At 59.7% G+C, this 22,820-nt stretch overlaps 1 long non-coding RNA gene across 4 annotated transcripts; it reads right to left on the bottom strand.

Moving 5' to 3' along the window:
- Positions 1–275: 275 nt before the first annotated feature.
- LOC118022728 lies at positions 276–20,147 on the bottom strand. 4 transcript variants are annotated; one of them, XR_004682555.1, is made up of 3 exons: positions 20,002–20,147; positions 8,334–8,440; positions 276–5,279 (listed from the first exon to the last, which is right to left on the bottom strand). It is a non-coding gene; the product is annotated as an uncharacterized LOC118022728 (long non-coding RNA). The 4 variants fall into 4 exon arrangements; XR_004682553.1 differs by lacking the exon at positions 20,002–20,147 and adding an exon at positions 16,338–16,586; XR_004682556.1 differs by lacking the exon at positions 20,002–20,147 and adding an exon at positions 13,551–13,799.
- Positions 20,148–22,820: the final 2,673 nt, after the last annotated feature.

Here is a 22,820-nt window from a genome sequence, read left to right as displayed (position 1 = left end):
CTCCTGCCCTGATTCTGAAGTCTCTCCCAGTCTTTCTGTCCTACCCTCTAAATGGCCCATGGCCCTGAGGCAACTCAGTTCATACCCCCCCCCCCATAGTACATCTTGACCTCCCCTTCAATGAAACCTCCCAGCTTCACCACCTCCTTTCCAGTCCCAGGGGCTCCCCTTTCCAGCCCCTGTTTCTTTGGCACGATTATGCCCAGAACCCCAGAGGGAGCCCTGAAGCACAGATTCCTCAGACACACCCTCCAGCTTCCAAGAACCCCAGACTCTGACCAGTTACTGTCGCTTCAGCCCATGACCTTCTAGCACAAAACTATAAGACAGGCCAGTTGAGCCCTGACACGTTCTAGCCACGGGGCAGCTTGGGCCTTCCATTGTACCTAGATCAGTGGTTCTTGACGTGGGACAATTCTGTCCTCCCAGGGAATATTTGGCAACGTCCGAAGACAATTTTGATTGTTGTGACCGGTAACGGTGGTGGTGGCAGGGGAATATTCCTGCCATTTAGTGAATAGAGGCCGGGGTTGGCACTAAAGATTCTCTAATGCCTGGAACAACCCTAACCACACCGAATCAGTTATCCAGCCTAGAACATCAATAGTACTGCTGTTGAAGAAACTTGAAAGCTTCTTCCACCCTTTCTCACAAGTGGATCCTGAATCCTCAGGGGATGAGCCCTGTATTCGCTACGGGATGAAGGGGCAGGGGAGCAGCCTGAGACCCAAGGCCCAAGGTATTCCCAGCTGGGGGGACAGAGGAGCCCTGGGGCCCGCCACAGGCTGAGAATGCATCTGTGGCAGGGGTGGGTCTTATGGGACCTGAAGGGCACCAGAGGCCCAGACTGCTCCCAGCTCACACACAGACCTCCCCTGGACCTGGAGCTGGGGTCCATCACACACTGTGCCCTACCTGCCCCCGAGGCCTCCCGCTTGGCTCCCTCCCCCATGCAGCCTGCACGCGCTGGCCACACTCTCCAGTGTGATGTGGGGAGCAGGCCCCGTGTGATGTGGGGAGCAGGCGTGCGGTCGTTGGAGCAGGCCAGGCCCTCCTGGGGTGGGTAAGGATATATCTCTGGTGCCATCTTTCCTGTTCTGATAAATAACTGATCTGTGGTTGAGGCAAGAAGGTCACCTCTGCCCAGGGAAGCTCAGGAACAAACCACTTGTGACTGGTGGAAAGAGCCCCGGGGTGGGGGCAGCGGGAAGTCTGCCTTCCCTGGCCACCAGGCTGCTGGGGGCAGATTTCAGAAAAGGGAAGTGCTGAGCTGGGGCAGCACTTCCTGTGGTCGCTGCAGTCGGGGCATCAGGGCGGGCACGGCAAATCAGAGGGGTGGCTGCCCTACCCCGGGAGGAGGCGAGGTGAGCCTTCCCTGGGCCGTAGGCCCCGGGCAGGCGAGGAGGACCGGGGCGGGGGCACGGTCTGCTATTGTCCTTCACCCGTCTGGGCTGGGGGTCCTGGGGATGGAGGGACTTCCTGAAACACCATGGGATCGTGGGCCCCCTGTTGGGGAGCCTCCCAGAGCTCCTTTCTGCCCACCGGGACTTGGTGATTTGCTCCCTGCCTCTCATTATCTCTAGACGCTGCCCGTCCTGTCCACACACCCATTCTTTCTGCCTGGCTCTAGATGCTGAGGGGAGGCCCACTGCCCCTTCTGCTCTGGGAAGCTGTCCGCCCCCGGTCTGGTGGGGGGACCCCATCCTTCCCAGAAGGAAGGCCTGAGCCCAGTAGCCTGCTCTGTGGCCCTCGTGCCCCTCACGTGGGCACTTGTCTGTACCTTCTGTCCCTTGTTAGGGAGGGGACTAGCACAGGGGCTGAGTTTCGAGAGACATGGCCAGGACTCCACAGTCCCTGGAGGCCACCTTCCTTCCTCTGAGCATTGCAGAGCATGAGCCCAGGTGCTGAGCCCAGAGGAGTGCCTGGTCTGGGAGGGGAACAGAGGGGTGACTGGCTCCCCACCAGGCTCAGCAAGGAGGGCTGCTAGTCCCCTGCTTGCTAGTCCCTGCCATCTTCCTCTGGATTGAGTCCCGTCCACCCCACCTTGACTTTCCGGCTTCACTCCGGACCCACCAGACCCCATCAGGATACAAATAAACACTGGGCATGGGGGTTACCCTGTCCCTTTCGTCCTGGCTGAGCCCCACAGACGGGAGCATAGCTTCATCAACTCCCCAGCTGTGCAGCCTACAGCCCCAGCATGCTCCTCCTCTCTTCCTGAGGGTCTCAGAGGACAGGGCTCCCTGGAAGGTGAGGGAGGGGGTGTGGTGGGGTGTAGGGGAGAGAGCTACTGCTCCTGCCTCCCAGGTCCCAGCTGCGGCCTGTGCCTGGCAGGTCAAGTCAGCAAGACCAGCACCCTGCCCTGCCCCACTGTGCTCAGGCCTGGGTTGTGCTCAGGGAGGGCCAGGTCAGCCCAGCTCTCCCCCACCCCGGCCCCCATGTTCTCGTTCTACCTTTGCCCCCTCCTTTTACTCTCCCCTTCTCTCTGGACCTTGGGTCACCTCTTCCCTGTTTCTCTGTCTCTCACACTGTCTCTTCTGTTTTTCTTTCTCTTCACTAAGTTCCTCCAGCCCCTGGACCCTCAACTCCTCTCTCTCTATTTATACATCTGTCCGTCTGGCTGTTGCTGTCCATGTTTCTCTCCCTCCTTATCTTTCTTCCTCATCACCCTACCCTGACCCCGGCTCTTCTGTGTCTGTTTCTGTCTCCCTGTCTCCCTGTCTCTCCGGCTCTCCTGTCCCTCTGCCCCGTCTCCCCCCACGCTCACCCTGTCCCTGATCTTCCTGTCTTTGTGGTTCAGACCCCCCCACCCCCCGCAGGCGGCTCGGCTCCACGCTTGGCAGGACCCTGCTGGGGCATTTCTTAGCTGCCCATGGGCCCTCATCCTGTTATCAGTTGGAAATGAATCAGAGATTAGGAAACGGGGGAGTGGGGGTGTTATCACCCAGTACACACAGGGCTCTCAGCTAATCTCTGGTGGCCCTGGGTTCGAGAGGAAATGCAGTTGCAACACCGGGCCCTTCTTACCGTCACTGTCATGTCCGCTCCGCTATAAGGCTGTGGGGACACAGGCATGAGGCTAGAGAGGGCCTGGCCCTCAGCCCTCTGCAGGCGTATGCACACACACTCACAGGCACGCACACACAGGGGAGCCTCTTGCACGCTGGCTCACATACCCCACCCATCACCAAGCTTTGTACCTCATCCTTGCCTTGCCTTTGCAAGCCCATCCCTGGGCACTGGTCGCTGTCACTCCTCACTGGGTGACTGCTCTGCTCGGGTCTCATCCCGGGCACCCTGCAGCCCTGCTCTCAGCAGACCAAGGGTCCCCGTTAAACAGCCACGGAACTGGCCATTTTCCTAACCAAGCCGTCTGGAGGTTCCAAGGACCGGCCCACCATTGTCGCTGTGGCCTCCAGGCCTGTGTGTCTAGCTCCTGCCACCGCCCCTCGGCCCCTCAGCTGTCATTATCCTGTGACCGAGGTCTCCTTACTACCCCTTATCGCTCCAGCTTCTGCACATGCTGTTCCCTCTGCCTGGAAAAATTTCTCCTGCCTCCCACCTGGCCGACACGCACACACCTCTGCTCACCCAGCTTTCATGTTACCTCCTCAGAGCATCGAGGGTCCCCCATCAGGTCCCTTGTCTCCGGGGCCCTGGCCCCTCATGCTCTGCCCTCACCGCTCGGGTTTTCCTGTCCCCGCAGAGACTACACTCTTCCGGGAGGGACTCCGTGCTCCCCGGCCAACTCCCTCCAGACTGTGGGCAATGAGGCTGAAACCACGGCCTCCGCCACCTGTCCAGTATCTGGCCTGGACCTGGCCACGCTAGACACACTCAGAGACATGGACACCCAGGTGTGCACACAGAAACACACAAACCTATCTGCAGACCATGCACAGAAACTCTCACATGGACGCTCAGGCAGACTCACAGACAGGAAGATGTGAGCACACGCACACACACGCACACACGCACACACACACACGCACGCACACCTGCTGTCTCCCGGGCACCTCACCAGCTGGTGGGCGCCCACCCCTGGCCCTCAGGTAGGATCCACTCTCAGTGCCGGCCTCCCGGCCTCGGTTGCCCTGGCCTTGGCCTCGGAGAACTAGTCCCAGCTCCCAGGCTCCCGGGCAGGATTCTCCAGCGGGAAGTGGCTTCCGGGCCCAACACCGGGCGCCACGGGCAGCCGCAGCTCGCACGAGGCCGGGCACAGCGGTGCCGCGTCCGACGCCCCTTGTATGACATTTGAAAGAAACGCGATAGCTCAGGGGACGGGCCGGACGAGCAGGCACCATAAAGCTGGCTGTCTTTCCCAGCAACCTCTGGCTTCTGGAATCGCCGCCAAAGTGAATGTGAGTCAGGGTTTCTGTCCCAGCCACAGGGAGGTTCCGGCTGGGCACAGGCAGCCGTGGTGGCTGACGAGGGCGAGGAGCAGGGCCTGGGGAGGGTGAGGACAGCGGGCTCTGGAGAGGACAGGCCCTCAGGCAGAGTGGCTGGTGAGGACGGGAGGCAGGCGGGCGGCGGGGCAGGGCCCACAGGCGGCACACGGAGGGGCCTCACCTGGCTCCATCCGGGGCCAGGTGGACGGGCGTCCGGCCGGGCAAGACAGACGAGGTGGCCTGCTTTTCGGGCAGCGGGAATGGGGCTCGGAAGCTTTGAGGCAGCTTGTCATCCCAAGCACCTGCCAACAGCTTCTCTTTTTCTAAGATGGTTTTTACTGTCATTACCACCCAGCTGAGAAAAGCAGTGAGTCCCTCCTTGGGGTTCTGTTCATCTCTGGGGGTCCCCTGACCAGTGTTCGCTTGGCAAGAGCCTGCTTTTCTGCTCTCACTGGCCCCGAACGAGGAGAACCAGGGCCCGGTGCGCCCGCTGTCCGCCAGGCGCTGGGGGGAAGACACGAGGGGACGCCTCTGTGACCTTTTTTGAAACTGAAGGGCGTTTGCCCAGTTCCCTGGCTTCTGACCCTCCACCAGCCAGGTACCGTCTTCCCCTGTGAAAGGTGTTCTCGAATATTCCTTCCAAGGCAGCCCTAGCAGCTTCTAGGGTCCCTCTGTCCTGATTTCCAGCTTTTGTGATCAGGCCCACGCCTCGCCCTTTCCCCGGACCCCACGTTTACAGACACCCGGGTGAGCGCCGCGTGCTTCCCGTGAACGTGGGAGGGGTTTCCATGGTGCTCAAGTCTCCTTGCACCATTTTCTTGTCCCCCCACAGGGGGCTGGCGGCTGGCCGGGCGTCTCTTGGATGGAAATGCTGAAGAGTCCTCGGCTGATCTGAGAAACGTGAGAACAGGGCTGGGAAAATCGGCCGTTTTTGTGGTTTGGGGGTTTGAAGCAAGTTTCACAACTGATCTCCCAAGAACATGGTCCAGTCAGATGCGCTCCCCGCCCGGGGGCCCAGTTCCCTGCTGGATCTGGTGCTGACCGCCTGCCTGGCCGGGTCCAGAGGGGAGGGCTGAGGCAGAGGCAAGGGGCTTCACCCGCCTGCCCCACCTGCTCCCCACTTTCCTTCTGTGAGGGATGAGCTCAAGGAGCTTGAAGATGAGCCATGTTGGGGGATTCTTGTGGTTTCTGCCTCAGGCTGTGGCATCTGATGAGGTAGCCACTTGGCCTCTCTCACTCCCATTCTGGAAATGTTTCTCAGATGCCCCTGGGGCAGCGGTACCCTTAAAGCCTTCCTTTGTGGGGACAAAAAGGCCAAGAAATTCTTCTGCTGCCATACTCTTAGGCTGGAGCTGACTAGCAGCAATACTCTGGGGGTTCAGGGAGAGAGGAGGGACCCGAGGGGGGCACACCCTGCCCACCAGGGATCCCTAGAACTTCCGATGCCTCCCCCGCAGATAGCACCCAGCTGGGCCGGGGAAGGGGTCCTCAAGCCCAGCCCTGCCTCCGAGTGGCCTGGCCCCCCAGCTTGTCCTTCCACCCTGGGAAGTCCCAAGCGCCCTCAGGCCAGCTGGGGCAGAACTGAAATTGGTGACATCTGCCTCTCTGGCCCCTTGGCTCCGGCCCCCGCCCACTCACCCCCCGAGTCTTCCTGCAGGAGCCTCCAGACCTGGGAGGAACCACATGCCATGTCCTCTCGGAGTGAGCCCTGCTTTCTTGCCTTCCACACCCCCACCCACCCCAGACTGGGCCCTGTGTGGGCAGGACACTCCCCATTTCTGGTGGTTGGTGTGATTCTACACCCTGCCGTCCCTCTGTTCAGGACTACGGTGGGCTGGGGCCCCTGCATGTTTCTCAGACACTCCATTTCCCACCCCACAGAGCACAGAGGAGACATTCTTGCTCCAGGAGGGAGTGCGAGGCAGTGGTGTGTATGGGACAGAGCCCCAGCTTCCTGCCTCTGCTGAGAGGGCTGGGACAGTCCTGCGTGCAGTTACCAAGTGAGGGTAGGGCTGGGGACAGGGCAGCTGGGGAAACAGAGCCGGGGCTAGGAGTCACCCGACTCGCGGCCAGGGAGACAGACAGGCGCGTGCTCAGTCGGGGGAGTGGTCCGGTGATCACACGGACATGGTGGGTGGAGGAGAGTCAGGCCGGCCCTGCAGGGAGTCCTCCAGGCAACACTCAGGGGCCAGGGAGAGGTGCATGGCTAGATACAAACGCTTGGGTGGACAAGGAAGATTCCAGCGGATGCACGGAGCCCTCTCAATAGACCCAGATAGGCATGGACAATTGAACACAGGCAGGTGGACAATTAGCCAGCATCTGAGAAAACCTCAGTGAATCCTCCCTTTGGGTGGATGTCAGCTACGCGCAGACGGGGATGGTCGTGCGGGGGTCGGGCAGAGATGCCCAGACACGGCTGCGCATGCCGGGCCCAGGAAGGCTGGGGTGCTCTGGGTACATCTGCTGGGTGCCTGTGTCCCCCCTTCCCGTTCCCTATCCATATGCCCCCTCCCAGCTTCCTGTTTCTGTTTTGGGGCCACAGGAACTTCCTCTTCTCATCATGGTTCAAAATGGCTTGCTGGTCTCAGTTGGAGGCCCAGTGGGGGGCTGGTCACCCCAGCCCAAGAGATAGCTAGAGAGGGAGGGGAAGAGGGGCTCTGCACACCTGGATGTGGTGCGGCCACTGAAGTGTGAGCTGGCCCTTCCCAGAGTTCTCCCTGAACAAACTTCTCCAGCTCGTTGGATGCAGCCTCTGGTGTGAGTGCTGCTCAAGGCCAAGGTGGGCTGGATCCTGCTGGACTGACCTTGAGCAGCCACTGTATCCCCTTCCTGCCTCAGACAGACGACCAGGAGGATCTCTTGCCCTCTCCTTCCTGCTTCCTCCCAGACGTACTGGAACTTGATACAGGCGCTCATGGGCAGCACCACGTTGGTCCATGGTGCACCTGCTCACACAGACGCAGCCGTGGCCCCACCAGGAGCAGAGCTGCAGTGGGGGCCTGGCCTGGGGAGTGCCCGGGTGTGTGCATACCCTGGGGAGTGTGTGTGGGATCCTGTGGAATATGCACGTGTCTGCGAGTGTGTGGGTCTCTCTGGGTGAGTATGCTTTTGTGCATGTCTAGAGGGACCCGCTCTCTCTCTCTCCTTCTGACCAGTGCCCTGAGCAGAGTTTGTCCTTTAAATGAAGCTAAGCTGTGTCTTGCCGAGTCCCTGAGTCCATCCTTGGGGGCACAGGGTGAGGGAATGAGCTTACCTGACCCTGGTGACTTCTTAGGGGGTGCCTCAGGTGGGTGTGGGGCCCAGGCTTGCACAGGGCCCAGGGCGTGGGAGGCAGGATAGGCTGGGGTGTGCCAGGGAAGGTACACAGGACAGTCCTCAAACTTGCCAACTAGGACCCACCTTGATCCCCGGGGGACGTAAGGCCTATAAAAAGGACAGCCATATGCAGGCCTCGGCACCTCGTGAACACCCCTGGGTGGTCTGGGGATGGGGCGTGGGGGCAGATGTGGGCAGGGCTGCTGAGAACCTCAACTCACACCACCTCACTGCTCATCCAGCTGGCCTGGGATGGACCTGAGGATCCAGATGCTTCCTCCCAGGGGATGCAGCCAGGGTCAAAGTCGGGACAGTGCCACCTCCCCAGCACGGCTGTCCGGCATTTCCTGAGCACTTGTCGTGTGGCAGACTTCCCCTTTAATGCCAGATGACCATCCTGGTCCCTCTCAGGTGGGCAGCAAGTTGTCAGGAGTCTATGGTGCCAGGACCCCAAACTGGGCAGCCAAACTACGGGGGTGCACACCAAACTCTGGGCCCGACTGCCTTCCTCCCACAGGGGAGACAGCTTAGGGAACCCAAGAATCCGGGGTCACCAAGTCCCACTACTCGGCACCTGGTTTGTGCTCCGCATTAGCACTGAGGGGAGGCAGTCGAATAAACACTCACCGATTGTTTACACCGAGGGCTTGGGGCCATAATTAAGTCTCCACAAATCAGCCCTTTATCAGCCAGGTATCTCGAGGAGCCTCCAAAGGGGAAACGTCCCGGAGCATCTAACAAAAGAAAGTTGGACGGGTTTTAAGACTTTTTTAAACTCTGAAGAATAGGCCTTTGTTGCCAACTCCCCCCCCAACCCCCCGCCCCATGGCAGCCTGCCTGGTCCTTGGACTCCCCTGGGCTGGGGGCAGGACCAGGTGGCCCCAGCCCTGGCAGCCCCCACCCTCCTGGGCTGAGCCCCCACACCTCACCCACCAGCTGCCTCTTCCCGTTGCAGTGGTACCCCCCGGGGGTGGGCAGGGTGCTAAGAGTGAGGTCCTAAGGATGTCCCCTCCTCTGCCCTTGGTGCCCCACCTCTCATGCCAGATCCTGGCATCCTTCCCTTGGCAGGCACCATTGCCAGCCTGGAGCCAAACCCAGGCTGGGATGAGGTGGGGCTGGTGACGAGGGGTGACCTCTGATTGCCCAAAGCCCCCCATTACCTGGCTCCCCTCTATCCTCACCGGGTCTAGGCCTGTCATTCTCACCTTTGTGAAAGCTGTTCCTTCCACCTTCAATGCTTTTCCCTGCTCCTTTCTTCTCAGCAAATTTCTACTGAAATGTTAAGATGTCGCTGGGGCTTCACTCCTCCCAGAGAGGCTTCTATGCACTCCAGGCCAGGTTTCCTGTCCCTCCTCTGTGCTCTCTGGACTCTGCTCCCCCCACCCCCAATGGTCTCCGTGACCCTGGGTGTGTGGCCCTTGAGAACAGGTCTTGGGGAATCAGGGCAGCCCCATGCCTGGCACAGAGTAAGTGCTCGGTTCCTACTTATGGTAATTAAGGATGACAAGTGAGCGAGAAGGGGACAGCCATGGCACCCAGTGACAGACTGTAACCGCCCCCCAAATCCTCACCCCCGTTTTCTGAAGGGCTCTTCACCCCACTCTCAGCCACTCGGGCACTGTTGTGACCATCACCTGCCATCACAGAGCACAAGCATCCTGACAAATTTCACATTATTTTCACGTGTCATGAAATATGATCCTTCTTTTGACTTGTTCTCACCATTAAAACAATGTAAAAACCAACGTTACCTCCCCCTGGCTGCACAAAGCCCGGTGGCAAGCCTGCTTCGGTCTGGGACCTGTGGTCCAGGGTGAGAACCGAGGATGCTTTCCCCACCCTGCCTGAGACAGGCCTGGTCAGTCCTCCTTGGGGCCCCCACTTCAAACGCGGTGTATGCTCAACAAATGAAGGGGGCAAACAAAGGAGGGGGCTAACTAACCTGCTATCTAACCAACTCACCAGTTAACTAAGCCTTTAGCTCTTGGGTTTGGAGTTACCCCTTCCCATCTCTGGGCTTCTTTAGACCTGACTGACTCCTTGTCCTCTGACCTGTCTCATTGACCTCTTGCCCAATCCCCACCTTCCTGACTTCTGACCAGTCCCTCATCAACCCCCAAGCAGCCCAAGGTGGTGAGGACCTCCAGAGAAACCCACGGAGTGCCTAGAAGCCACTCACGGGCACTCATTACTGCCAGGCTAAGGGTGTGGCCTGGCTGGAGAGCAGGGTGCCACCTCAGGGCTGTGTGGTGTGGGGGCTTTGGGGCTGGTGGGGGGGGACCTGGCTGTACCTTAGGGCAATGGAAAGATTATCAGGGCAGCCAGAAGACACATTCCAGGCATCAGAATGTTCTAGACAAAGGTGCAGAGGTAGGAGTTGCCAGAGTGTGGGACCACAGTAAGTCCAGGAACTAGAGACAAGGATCTCCTCTCTGTCCCCGCTGACAGAAGCCAGGGCCAAGCCTAATCTCATGGAGAGCAAAGCGGGGTGAGTCCGAGTCCTAACCCTAGCCCTAACCCACTCAGTGGGGCCTGCCTGGATGATGCGAGTGAACCCATGGGCCCCAGGAGGCCCCAACGTGCCTTGTAGAGGCCTGCCCCCACCTCTGACAGGTGGCCTTCCCTCTCAGTCAGTCATTCACCCAACAAACATTGGTGGACCACCAGCGACCTGCCTGTCAGACCCTGTGCAGGCTGTGGATGGCACGGACAAGGTTCCCGACTTGTGGAACTAACAAAGAAGCAGAATGATGGGTACGCCCACGAGGCCAAGAGCAGGGCCATTTTGAAGAGCGTGAGGAACTGGTTACGTAGCAGAGGGCAGTGTGCCTGGGCAGTGACTGGGGGCTGCTTCCAGAGAGCCTCCCTAGGGAGGTAGCGGTAGGGCCCAGCCACACAGAGGTCCAGAGGGCACGTGGTGCCAAGTCCCAGAACAGGAGCAAGCCGATTGAGCGACAGCCCCGAGAAAGGGGCAGAGTGATGGGCGTGGAGGTGGGGAGGGTGGCCAGGCCACGCGGGACCCCACAGGAGGCTCCGGGGAGGGCAGCGGATGGACGGGAGTCTGGGTCCTGCCGGGGAGACAAGGGCTGGGTCTCCTGCCGGAGCAGGCGCGGAAGGCTGGGCAGGCCGTGGGCGGTGGGCAGGCCCTGAGACAGCTGCTCTTGGCCTGACTCTGGCTTTGGCTTGGCGTGCGGCCGCGGGGGAGCCATGTGTGGGCACGTCCCGGGGCTGCCTGCCCACCTCCCGGAGGTTGGAACCACAGGCAGGCTGGCTCACCTGGGCCCGGCTCTCAGCTACGAGAAGGCGAGGCGGGCGTAGGGTGGCAGGGACCTCCCTGGGCCCCGCCAACCTGGGGACAGAGCGCTTCTCACCCTCACCAGGCCATTGCTGTGTCATCTAACCACTCCGTATTGAGGGCCCACGGTGCGTAGCCCCAGCCCTGGGCCACAGGGTCTGTCTAGCCTTGCAGATCTATAGGAAATGGGCATCTGCCTTGGGTCCAGTGCCCCCAAACCCCCCCGGCAGCAGGGCCCCCCGCACCTCCAACCCCAGCCCTTTACCCCTCCACAGTCAGCTGCTTCCTCTCCTTCTCCTGGCCCCCGTTTTCCAGGGGCCCCAGGCCACCCTGGGCAGCATGTGGCCCCGAAGACAGAACCTTGCATGAGCTTTGAGTACCCACTCCTGGTCTCGGGCTTCTGGGGGTGCCGGGAGTAGGCTCCTGGGCGCGGCTTCGCTGGTGCCGAAGGGGGAGGGCGCCAACAGTGTGCGTGCAGGTGGGTCCGTGTCTGCGAGCCCGGGTGGGGGCTTCAGAGTGGTTCCTGGGGGCAGGAAGGCCTGGGTGTGCATGGGTCCGAGTGGTCGTGTGTGACTCTGAATGTGTACGTGTGCGTGCGTGTGACCGTGAGCGGCGTGGGGGGGCTGTGAGTATGTGCGTGTGCATCTGCCCGTGTGTGTGCATGTGCGTGCACCTGTGTGCATTATCTGTGCTGGTGAGTGTGTGTGTGCGTGTGGCCTGCACTCCTGGAGCAGAGTCCCATGGCCTGTTTTCCTACTCCCCGCCCCTCCTTCCCCTCCTTCGCAGCAAGTGTTGACTCAGGGAGGGATGGGCAGCCTTCTTTCAGGATTTCCTGGTTGGGTAGAAGTGGTGCCTTGAAAAGGGAACAGTCGGGTCCTAAGTGGACGCTGAAGGGCCTGGGTTGTGCCGTGCCCCACGGTGTCCAAGGCCACCACGCCACGTACCTGCCTAGGCTGGGCTTCCAGAGGCCAGACAGAAAGGCTGTCCCCAGGAGCAAACCCACAGGCCATGCCCTGAAGCCCTTCCCAAACGTTCCCCGGCTGGAGCCACGTAGCTCTCTGCTGGGGGGTGGGGGGCTGGGCCTGGAGCCCCCTTTATAGCTGTGAAGGGGAGGCCAGCACTCCCCGCAGAGATCGAGGCTTAAGCGAAGGTTGTCCTCCAACCTCCCCAGGCACCGGCTGCCCCTCTTCCCCCACCGGACCAGCCCAGGTTATCTGGTCCTTCCTGCCCTTTACCCGTCCACGGGCCCCATCCCCCCAAAGCCTCAACAGATAACGTGAAAATCTTCCGGGCTGACAGTGTCAGTCTAAGAGTGAGTGAAAAGTCCGAGGAGAGCTCCGTCCTGCGGAGGCCATCTGAAGCCCGGGCTCTTCCACGAGGACCCAGCAGGTGCTCGTGAGAAATGCAGAGTCCTGGGCCATGTGGACTGGTGGAGTCTGCACCGGGCCCTCAGCCCCGTCCCCTTGAGGAGCCCCTGAACCCAACACCCCCAGCCTTCCCCCATCCCGGAGGCCCCGGCTCGGGTCAGGCTGAGGGCGAGGCTGTCCCCAGGCCCGGGATGCTGAGGGGGCGGCGCGCAGGAGGCTGGAGAAGGTGGGCAGCCAGCCTGCCTGCGGTGAGAGCCTAATCTGCAGGACAAAGTGGGGATTTGCAGCCCAAGCCTGCTAATGCGCTACAGCGCGTCTGTCAGCACCAGCTCCCGGGACAGGGCCGGAGCTCTCCCCAGGGCACGGGAGCTGGTGGGCCTGCTCTCCTGGGAGGTGGTGGGAACCAGGCCCACGACGCGGAACTCAGCTGTCCCTGAGCAGGGTGCCCACGGGGGTCCCCAGAGAACCTCAAGTCTGGGGCCCCCATGAGCTCGGGCCTAGGGTGCCTGTCCCCAAGGGCACTGCTGCCAAGTCTGTCCCCTGCCAGAAAAACAGGCTTCCTCCTGACTGCTCATGTCCAGTTTGATCCTCCTTCTGAAAGAGGTTTCCTCTGCCCTCCCCCCCACCCCGACCCTGTGGCGCGTGGTAACCCAGAAGCTGGGCTGTGGGAGATGAACAGGAACCTTGGGGGTCCCCACTTTGCCCGCTTCAGGGGGCCCCCAGGATTCGGGCACAGGCCTGCCTTGAGTTGGGGAGGAGGGTACAAGAGTCCCTGGGGGCTGCAGGGAGTCAGTGCTTTGGGAAACCCAGGCCAAGGGAGCGCTCTGGGGCGGCAGCGGCGGGGGGCGGTACCGGGCTCCGGGCTCTGGCCACACCACGCTGGGCAGCCACAAGGCCGTTAATAATTAACCCTGGGCCTGGGCCTTGACCTCATGGGCCTCTGAGTAAACAGGCCTTGCTGGCCAAGCGTCCTGCAGCCTGCTGGAGCCCGCTGGGCCCCTCATGGCCTCTCTGCCCCTTGACCTTTTCTGGCCTTGTGGTCCAGGCCTCCTCCCCCCTCCTCATTGCGGAGCTGGAGCAATGACCAGTGGTCTGGACGTTTGGGCCTCTCGGAGGCCTGCCCCGGCTCAGCCTATCTCCATTCCCGCCCCAGCCCCAAGTCCCTCTGTACGCGTCTCCCACCTCCAGCCTTGGGCACCAGCACCTCTTCTTGGATGGGGGTTCACGATGGAGTGTGTCATCCGGGGGCTCAGCGCAGCACATGGATGCTGAACCTCTGTGGCTGGAGTGGGACTTGCTGTCACTCTTGTAGACTCTGAAGTCTGGGATATGTGTGACGGGTCAGACTCTGGGGGGCAGACCAGCTAAGGGGTCAGGATCACCCGTCAAAGGTCCATATTCTAGGGGCGCCTGGATGGCTCAGTCGTTAAGCGTCTTCCTTCGGCTCAGGTCATGATCCCAGGGTCCTGGGATCAAGCCCAGCATCGGGCTCCCTGCTCAGCGGGAGGCCTGCTTCTCCCTCTCCCGCTCCCCCTGCTTGTGTTCCCTCTCTCACTGTCTCTCTCTCTGTCAAATAAATAAATCTTTAAAAAAAAAAAAAAAGTCCATGTTCTAGCTCCACCTCTGCCCTAACTGGCTGTGTGACCCTTAGCCAGGGCCCTGACCATCTGGGCCTCAGTTTCCCCATCTGTACAATTTAAAAAAATGGCACAGTTATCCAGGGCTTGCCGGCTCCAGGATTCTGGACCCCATTTGGGGTGACCGAGGACAGGAACAACACACGTCCCAGCCCACCCCAGGGACTCATGGACAGTCATCGGGTGGGCCCCCGCGTTCCTGGCTGCCGAGCCTCCACTTCCTTCCTCTGGGGCCGTCCTGGTGTTCCTTTGGGGAACCAGCCCTCTCCCTCTCTGGAAGTGGGTCACGTGCCCCTGGGCACAGCCAATGGATGTCAGCCCTGAGACTTTTGCTGGAAATACCGGGGAAAAATGGTTTTCTTTTTCCTAAGGCAATGCAGGGGAATGTGAGCCTTGTGGTTACTTTGTTGGGAGCCTTCAGGGAAGGCAAAGGGACAGAAGGGAAAGCAGAGCTGATACATGAGCATGGATTTCCACAAGTGGGATCGAGCAGTGCTTGAAGTTGGTACCACCCCGGGCTTTTCCATCACAAGAGCTGTTACGTGCCTTTCCTGCTCCAAGCGGCACTCGATGGGTTTTTTCCTTCATTCACACTTTATCACACTGTACTCAGACCACAGAAAGAAGATCACACACACACACGCACACACACACACACAGTAGCAGCAGGTACCCAGACTGCTCCACATGGGCACAGAAAACGGGAATGAAAAATTGAAAAACAGGGCTGGTACGGAAGCCAGCCTGGCTGCAGTGAGGGGCTCAAGGGCGGAGTTAGTGAGTGTGGGGGTGGGGGGGTGGGGGGAGAAGGCGGGGAAGGGTTGGGCCAGGCCAGGTGGTGTCAGGCAGAGAGCTTGGGCCCTGGGGAGCCACTGAGGGTTTTGGATGAGGAGATGGTAGGGAAATGGTTGAGGCGGACAGGCCAGACCTCACCAACAAGGGGGCGAATGTGAATGTTTGTGCTTGCATGTGCACACACACACACACACACTGAGTTTTGCATGCAAGAAACATTCTGTGGCCCACTGTGGGAGCCCTTTGAGTGTCTGCCCCCTGCGGAGGCCTGGAGCTGGTTCTGCACACTTGCGAGTCAGGAGTCTCTGTCAGTTGGGCCCTCTGTCTACCTGGGACTGCGTGGTTCCTGGGAGCCCAAGGACCACTGGGCGAGGATGACCCGAGGAGAAGGGGTCACCTCCTCTGCTCCACCATAGGGTGGGCAGGACACCTGGGCCTCTGGAGGAGCAGAGACTCAGCCCCACTGAAGCTCCCTAGGGCCCCCAAGGAGGGCTGGCCTCATGGGCCTCATGGAGCTGGGCTCGGGGAAGGGCCTCGTCCTGGTGTTCAGCTGCGTCTACTGTGGCAGTCGTGAGTCCCAGAGGCAGGGGGCTTCAGACACGGTATGTACCGTTCTTACACGAGGACACACACGCACATGCTTACACACGGCACAAACGTGACACGCTCTCAGATCACTATCTGCTGTGAGCTCTAGGGTGGGGAAGGTAGGGGCCCTCTGTGTGGGCAGGGAGTAGGGGTAATACGTAGGGAACCCCACCTCCAAGGTCCTGCCTGACCCCTGGGCCTCTGCCTTCTACACCAGCAGCGGGACCAGCTGGGTAGGAGCTCTTGCCAGGCGGCTCTTCTGCTGCTCTCTTTCTCTGTTCCTCTTCCTTTCCCTGCCTTGGCCGTGGGTTGTTTCAGCCCCTTCCCCATTTCTGCCTCCCGGCCTCTCCTCTCTCTAATGCTTTCATTTTGTCTCCTGGAAGGGGCACCCGAGAAAGGGGCCAGGCCCTAGAGCTCAAGCCCCGCGGTCATCCACTGGGCCCTCATCTTAAGCTGCTCCCTGCCCTGCTTCCCCACTCTGGCCACAGCCCTCTCGCCCTTTGCCCTGGAACTGCCAGCAACCCAGGGGGGCTGCAGGCCTTGCCTCCTCCCCCAGCTGCCGCAGCCCCTGCTGCTTGGCTGGAGACTGGCCAGACGGCTGGGCCGTGGGGAGGCCACGGAGCCAGGACACGTGTCCTGGCCCCAGGCAGAACCCTTGCCCCAGCCGCAGGGCCACACTGGTCAGGCCCAGCTCTGTTCCCTGAAATCCCTGGAGCTTGGGGCCAGGCTCCTCCTCACCCCCCCTCCCAGGGCAACTGAGCACCACTCAGAGCAGGAGTCAGGGTGAAGCAGGATGTGGAGGGGCCCCCAGGAGAAGCCAGGTCCAGCCAGCAGTGCAGTGGGAAGAGAAACCCCACATCCTGTCATCCCCTCAGTGAGGCCTCAGGGAAGAGCCTGCCCCATAAGGGGGAGCAAGAAACAGGGAGCATTTCATATATGCGGATCTTACCAGAGTGGAAGCAGACACAAGGGCCTCCATCCAGTGGGATGGGAGAAGCACCTTCCAGCAGGGCAGTCACTGTGCCAGGGGCCCTCGCTGAGCTCACTGCTGCCATCCTGGCCAAAGCCTGCTGGCACCTGCCTCCAGGAAGTTCTCCTGGGCTGGACCAGAAGTGAGGGGAGCCCAAAGCCACTGGCCTTCATCCTCCTTAGGTTGGAAGTTGCAGGGACAGGGCTGGACCCTCCACTCTTGGAAGGACCCATTGCCACCCAGCCTGCCTTGGCCGAGGGGCTGGGCTGCACAGTGGGAACTAGGGCTGCAGTGGAGATGCCCCAACCGGGGCCAGGCCCAGCCTCTGATCACTGATGGGCTGGGGTTTGAGCCAGGCCCCTAGAAAGAAGTCTTTGGCCCTCGCTGTGTCCAGGGCTGCTGGCTGCTACAGCAGGTGACTCTGGGCAGTGTCAGGAGATGCCAGGAGCTGGAAAGAGGGTGGCGGCAGAGGGGGGAAGGGGGGAGGGCAGACAACGATCCATCTACAGCAGTGACAGGCTGCTTGGGTTCACATCTGGCCAGGTGTCTGATGGGGGCTTTTCCTCTTGGACTCTCCGCTAATATCTGGAGTGGGCCTCAGCTCCCAGAGCTGTGGGGTAATGTGGGTAAGTGCCCAGCCTGCTGCGTGGCACACACTTAGCCCTCAGTCAGGGCAGTCCATAGCCCTGTTCAGGCCAACAGGCTCAGAGGGCTGGAGAATCCAGGTCATTTCTGCAGACCTGGGCAAGGCCTGCCAACAAAGGGAAATGCTCCTGTAAATCTCCCTCTTCCTGGGCCCCAGCGTCCTCAAGGCACAAATATGCACTTGCTTGCAAACACACACACACACACACACACACAAACTGGCTTCGCTCCCCAGGACCCAGCCACCTGCTGGAAAACCAAGAGCTATCTTTTCAAAATAATGATTAAGAATCAGCATTGACTATTCAAATCGAAACTCCCCAAACCCTTCTCTGGGGTACCCAGCTCCTCTGGAGCTTGTGGGTAAAAGCTCTTACCATAGTGGAAAAAGTAGTCTGCCGAAACGGAAATCTTCCTCAATTTAGCTGAGTCATTTTTCTCGTGGTTAAGGAAGTCCAGATCACCTCTGGCCCTTCCCCTGATGCCCATGGCCCAGCCAGCCTGGGGGACCCCAATGTCCGTCAACCCCCCCATGTCCGTCCCTAGCTCCCCCCAGGGTCCTCCTGGCAGAGCCCCTGACAGTAAGACGCCCCCGCCCTCCTGCTGTTCTTCCTGCAGCTACTTCCTGCTTCTAGGTGGGAGTCCGGAGCCCTGGGGAGCCAGGAACCTGGGGTGCACCCCAGAGCGGACCGTGGGCAGACCTACAGCCTGGACAGCTCTCTGGAGGCCCTGCTCTAGAGGCCCACAGGCTCATTGTCATGGGCCTCAGTGGGGCTCACTGCAGTCAGGGATAGGGCCTCTGTCTCATCCCGGATCTGAAGAGCCTGAGTCCATGGGCTGGGGTGCCTGGCTCAGGAGTAGCAGGTTCCTGCCTGGCTGGGGCTCCCAGGTCAATGCATGCTGGTGTTGATTGGTGCCCCTGCCTGGCTCCTCCACCTTAGGAGGCTTCCAGAGGCTGCTGTCTGGGAAGATGGGGGGTGGGGTGGTGATGCGTGTGGACCACCTGGGCGGAGCGTGGAGGGCCTTGAATGCACCAAGTTGCAGCAGTTGCATAGCGGGGAGGGGAGGCTAGCTCTGAGGCCAGTGTGTCCTCCAGGTGTGTCCATGCCACGTGCCAGAAACCCGGGGCCTCCTGGGATGGCCCTGCATCCGAGCCCTGGGCTTCTGACATGGGTGCTCTTCCTGGGCGGTCGGGGAGTCAGCAGGAAGCATGAGGCTTCCCTCAGCTGACACGGGTCATGTGCTGTCTGCCGCTGTTCCCTGCCTGAGAAACGGGGCTGCCAGTACCCATGGATTGTTGGGAAATTAAAGGAATGGCAGAGTCGGGGGCAGCTAGGAGGACAAGCCCCAGTATGTGGCAGGCAATCAAAAATCCTGATGTATCTGGGGGACTGGAGGACCCCTATGCTTCCCTTGTGGGGTTCCAGGGGTAGTGAGACTTGGTGCTACGCCTCACCGACCTGGGGAGGAGCAATGCAGCAGCAGGAGCTGGGGGTACGTCCCAGCTGGGTGTCTGAGGTCACCCGGTGGAACCCCCAGCGCCTAGAGTGTCAGGATGGAGAGCCACGAGCGGACATTACCTGCGTCTTGGAAACTATGGAAAGGGACCCAGACCTGGAGAGACTACAAGGCTAGGAGTTGGTAGTGGTGCTGTTGGGGCCCAGCTGGGACCCCAAAACTGAAGAATCTGGGGCATGGCAGCAGATGCCAGGGAGGTCTCCCTCCCCAGAGGGCCCCTTGGCCCATCTCGGTGCCCAGCGGGCATCTGCTGGCCCGGCCCTGGGGGTTGTGTTGCCCGGAGTCATCTCACACCCACTTGGACTGGGTCGCCCTCAAGGCTCTGGCAGCCAGTGTTTGGGAAATTAGGTGAGGGGGGCCTGGGACTAGGGTGAGGAAGGGAACTATTTATGGCTAAAAGTCATCTTGAAATTTTCAACATATTTTTTATTTTTCAAAACAAAAGCTCTACACGTGGGGTAGGGTGGGGGGGTGAACCTAGCTTTGTGGGAAATGAGTCAGACAGCCATAAAATTGTGTTTTTCTGAGCCGAGGGGATTATTTTACATCTTGTGGCATGAAGACACTGAGAGGGAGCCCTCCTCCTGGGCCCTGGCGGGGCTCCCTGCTCACCAGCCTGGGCCGCTGCAGCTCCCTGTCAGCCTCCCAGAAGAGGCCTTGCTGCTCACCTCCTAGGCCTCTCCTTTCTCCTTCCCTAACCTCACTGCCCATTCTTTTAGGCGGGGCCCGGAGTGAGGCTGTGAAAGGTGGTGGCCTCATGGTGGGTCGTGCCCTCGCCCGCCAATGCCATTCACAGTCTGAGAATCTGGGTAAGGGCCAAAGGTCCTCGGAGAGCCTCCCACCCCACATCCGATGGACTGGCTGGTGTGGGACCAGCCGCGGAGCAGCTGACGGGATACAAGGAAAGACTTAAGAGAGCATATGCCTGCCATTGGTGCTCCGTGGGAGGCTCTCCTTCCCCACCATCAAGCAGGATCCTTGAGTATAGGTGATGAGGGGCACGAGGGGCAACCTGTTCCTTTGGAAGCCTTCCCCAAGGCCAGAAGGGCAGGAGTCCTCTCCTAACCTCCCCTGTGGCCAGCAAGCCCCACCCCCCACCCAGGACTACTCCCCCCAGCTCTGTCCCAGGGATCAGGAGGCAGAATCCCCACCCCAAGGGCTGAAGGACTCAGAAGGGCTAGGGCCATGGAGGTCCAGGGGCCCACGAGGAGCAGGGCCCTGGCTTCCGAGGCCTTATCTCTTCCCAGGCAGGTGTTGGGTGGGACCAGGAGGGAGAGGCTCTGCCTAGATCCCCTCTGCAGTCTCTTCCGTGTCCCCCGCAGCCCCACCTCCTCGGGCTGGAGTTACAGATCCCATGGACAGCCTGGGGCCCAGGGGACTGATGTTGCCCGTTGGGAGAGACTGCTGGCCGCCTGGGGCAGGGCAGAAGTCAGGACCAAATGTGGGATCGGAATCACATTGGCCGATTCCAGAAACTTACCACTTTCCTCCCCCAGGATCGTGGACTTGCTTTTTCCTTTGGAAGCAATGGTAAAGAAGGTTCACTCTGCATGGGTTCCATGTCTTCCCAGGGCGAGTGGCCAGCACAGTGGACCCTAGCTGCTTTGCCTGCCTCATCTTCTCTCATTCCAGCCACAGCACCCAGATTTTCCTTGGAGAACCTCCCCTCCCCCACTTTCATTCCATGCATTGTGGGTGGGGCTGACCCTCTTCCAAACTGTTTGTTGGGGATGGGGGCTGGCAAGGACATGACTCAGGATTGGCCAGTTTGCCTCCTCCATCCTCCTGGGTACAGTGGCTAGTTCAGTGAGGAGCCTATGGTCCAACAGAATCCAATTCCAGGACTTTAGATGGAACCGTTCAGAGACTGGAGCTCTGTTCTGGGTTGCTGGGTGTCAGTTTGGAGGCCTTGAGTTACTGGCAACCTCCAACAGGAGACTGAGCTGGCACGAAGGATGGCAGGGGTGACAGAGGACTCTCGATGACATAGTCTGGCTGATGGATCCAGCCATGCCTGAAGCCACACCCCTTCATGGTTTGTCTTCCCGACTGCACTCAGCTCTATGCCTGAGTCCTGGGCACAGAGGCAGGAGTTTTGGTGAGATGTGCCAGCTTCACGTGCCCCTGTCTGCTCAGGCCATTGGAGCTGGGATTCTACAAGCATGGTGACTGGTGAGCTAGAGCCGAGGCCTGGCCTGGCAGGAGGACCCAGTCAGAGCAGCCGGCACACAGCTGGGTTCACTGACCACCGAAGCCTGCGCATGTGGGTGAGACCCACGCTCTATGTGGCTCCCTGAGGAGATCACCCTCGAGGGTGAATTTGGGAGCGGACCTCATGAGAAGTAGCTTATGATGTTCCGATGATTAAATTTAGAAAACGAGCCAGCATGGCATTCTTTTGCCTTCGTCTCTCTCTCTCTGTCTCACGGGGCACCCTGACCTGTCGAGGGCACCGAGAACGGCAGAGAATCGGTTAATTTTGTTTGGTGTTTGTCGGCATTTTTAGCGCTGGAATGTAAGCTCCCGAGGGCAGAGGGGCTGAGTGTGGCTCACTGCTATGTCCTGGAGCCAAGGAGACACCAGCACTCAGTCAATATTTGCTGAATGAAGGAAAAAGTCTGGTATTCTCACTCCCCTGATTGGAATTCTCCAATGGCTTCCCATTGCAGTTGAAATATATGAAAACTAGATTTCTTCCTGTGCCCTAGAAGTAGGGTAACCGTGTCATTTATTAAGCCATCAGAGACTTTTCTGAGGCTCAAAAGGGATGTTATCAACGATTCTGCTGAAACAGTGGGAGTAAACCAGGACTGTCTCAAGCAAACCAGGAGCTGGTCTCTGCCCTTCCCTCCCCCCAGCCACTCCATCCTTCCCCTGGGACCTTGCTCTGTTTCTCTACCTGGAGAAGCCCTTTGAGTGCCTGGATCTTTCTCGACACCTTGGTCTCCACTGAGCACTGCCTCCTCGGGGGGCCTTCCCTGACCAACCACCTACCCACCCAGGTAACTTCAGCCATTGGGTCAAGTTCCATTTTCCTCCCTGAACTCAGCTCTGCATCGGAGGCCCCAGCCCAGAGGCAGGCAGGGAGTGAGAGGGAATGAACCCATGGGCTCTGGGAACACAAATCTCTGGCATCTGTCAACCCCCAAGTAGATGCTTGTATTCGCAGCTCACATCTCCAAAGTGAAAGTGAAGGGAAGCGAACTTCCTCTCAGGAGGTGGGGAAGCGAAAGACAGAGGAGAGGGAGGGAATGGAGCTTGGCAGCCAAGCCAAGTTGGGGTCCTTCCCAGCACCATGTGCGGCACCGGGCACCCAAGAGATCAGATGCCCTCGGCCTCAGTCACACGGACACATCTTCTAAGACATGCCTGGAACCAGAATTTGAAGGCGGGTGCTGAGCAGCACCCCAGCAGACACATGCCCAGATTGTGTGGCCGGACAGAAGACACCAGCTATGTTTATAATTTTCCTAATTACCTCTGTCCTTTCTGATACTGGGGCTCTATAAAATCATCACAGCCATGTTTGTCATTTGGCTCCGGCTCACTGTGCACACACGTGGGTGTTTGTTTACGGAACACAGACGGCAGCGGGGCCTTCATGTGGGCTCTGACACCACCCCTTTGGCTGCCACGAGGGACTGGCCCCCCTCCAGGGTTCTCAGACAGATTTGCCTCGCGGATTCTTTAAAGCAAAAAAAAAAAAAAACCAAAAAACAAAAAACCCCCCCTGAGTTTAGTGATCACTCAGGGTCCTGGCAGAAAACCAAACTCACCCCTGATGGTTCCAGTGAAGGGATGTTAACAAAGGAACCATATGTGGGGGTATGATGAGGGTTGAGGGAATCAAGAAGGGATGTTGAGGTCCCCGGAGACTAGCCCCAGCAGCAACTGTCACCACTATGGGGCTCAAGGGGCAAAGCAAGGCACTAGGGTTGTCAGAGCCCCATGAGAAGTGGGCCCACGGAGGGCAGAGGACAGGCTAACCAACAGAGACTGTAGCCTTGGGGGTCATGTAGTTGGGGTGCTAAGGCAAGCAGCGAGTAGAGAAGGAACACCCGATCTCTCCCTTCTCCTCCCTCTGGTCTTTGGTGCCTACCATTGGCCAAATCCAACAGGGGGCTAGAGGCACAGGAGGCCCTTGGCGTGGCCCACCCAAGCCAGACTCCTAGGGCAGAGACTAGGTACAGTGTGGATCCAGGGGGCAAATGAAGAATAATCAGCATGGTTGGGTAAGGCATTCTGGGACAATTCTGTGGTCAAGCTTGGTGGTGAATCTTCTTACCCTGTAAACATCTC

The sequence above is a fragment of the Mirounga leonina genome, unplaced genomic scaffold (assembly GCF_011800145.1).
Source record: "Mirounga leonina isolate KUSES-001 unplaced genomic scaffold, KU_Mleo_1.0 Mir_177, whole genome shotgun sequence".
NCBI classification, from domain to species: Eukaryota; Metazoa; Chordata; class Mammalia; order Carnivora; family Phocidae; genus Mirounga; species Mirounga leonina.
Note: the sequence above shows the minus strand (reverse complement) of the source record. Positions and strands in the feature narration are given on the sequence as shown.